Genomic DNA, 1,613 nt, shown 5'->3' with positions numbered 1-1,613 from the left:
AATTGTTAGCTCTGCTACGAATGTTTCAAAATGAATTTTGAAATAAAACTAATTTTAAATAAAGCTTTAGTCCTATTATTTTAACGTCGTAAAATTTTAGAATGGTTGGACTTGTGTTTTTAAATATATGAATTTTTGAAATACATTGCGTTATACAATAAAAGCCAGATTTTGTCTTCTTAGATCAGCAATTTTGAGAGTTTATAACTTCTACTTATGGATGGATATTCATGTGCAACCAATTGGAGGTGAAAATTAATTATGCTTAGTAGTTGTGATTTAAATTTCAGGGCTGTCCATATTTTAATGAGTGAGTTATGGGACTTGGAAGAGGACATGTTCATTAGCTTTTAAAACAGAATTCTGCAGAAAGTTACTCAACGTCCAAGTTACATAACTCCTTCATTAAAAATTTTTTTGACCTGAAACTAGTTGAAAAAGAAACCTAAATATGTTAAGTTAAACCATATTAATTTTAAGGCTATTGGATTTAATTTGAATTTTATATGGAATTTTAGATATCGTACGTTGCTGCTATTTTCTCGTTTCTAAGCACTGCAGAACAGTCAGCATTTTTCCTCTATTTCTGAGGCTAGTTAAATAAAAAAATTGTTATTTTTGGTTTGTTAGAAAGCTTATTCCGAGATGAACGTCTGGACATAAAGGTTGCCTAATTCCGAGTTCATTTGTTATACTAAAAACAGAAAAGAAAATAGAGTGTCGAGGATGTCTTGGTGATAGTCATGGGTCCGAGAAGTCAAAGATTAATCTTCGTGTTATGTGATTGATTTTAAGATTATTCGATATTAAAGAGGTTGAGAAGATTTTAATAAATGGTTTGGTTAGGACCCGGAAAGGGTAAACGTGATAAATTATAAGGGAATGATGCGAAAGCTAAATGAATATATGTTGCTGTGGCTATAAAGAGCGAATGTAAGGAAATGATGATGAAAAATGTGAAAGGGAAGTTGTTAATAAAAGGAGTTAACATGCTATGGCTTGATGAATCATTAAATAATGATTATGACTATGAACTGGCTTATGAATAATGATATCTAAGATACGAGTTTCCCTGTGTAAAAACCGTGGCTCGCCACCACGTGTTCCAGGATGAATCTCGATACTCTGTTGACCCTACGTCGTAAAGGTGACCGGGCAAGTATAAATTCTCAGGTATGAATAGCCCTCATTGAGTGATTTATATGATGATTAAATATGAACTCTATGCATAGACTCTTGGGGATGCCCGACGGGGGACAGTCTAAGGTTTTCGGACTTGTCGGGTTGGCTGGATAACCGGCAGATGGGCCCCATCAGTCATAGGACAGGCATGTATCATATGCATTTGTTTGTTTTGATTGTTATGCATTTCCTGGGTTTGCCTAATTGATTTATATCATCTGCTACCTGTTATACTTGCTACTTGTACTATTTGCTCATTACTTGTGCGTGAACTTGTTTGGTTGCTTGTTTCTGTTGCATTATGGATGATGGAGGGATGGAGGAAAAGGAGAAACGGTTTGGTGTTAATTAGGATTGAAATTGAGTAAGTTAGGTAGATTTAGAATACCTACCCCTGTTTATGGCTTCTGTTTAGTAATTAAGTTGGATAA

The sequence above is a fragment of the Arachis ipaensis genome, unplaced genomic scaffold (assembly GCF_000816755.2).
Source record: "Arachis ipaensis cultivar K30076 unplaced genomic scaffold, Araip1.1 Aipa1299, whole genome shotgun sequence".
NCBI classification, from domain to species: domain Eukaryota; kingdom Viridiplantae; phylum Streptophyta; class Magnoliopsida; order Fabales; family Fabaceae; genus Arachis; species Arachis ipaensis.
Note: the sequence above shows the minus strand (reverse complement) of the source record.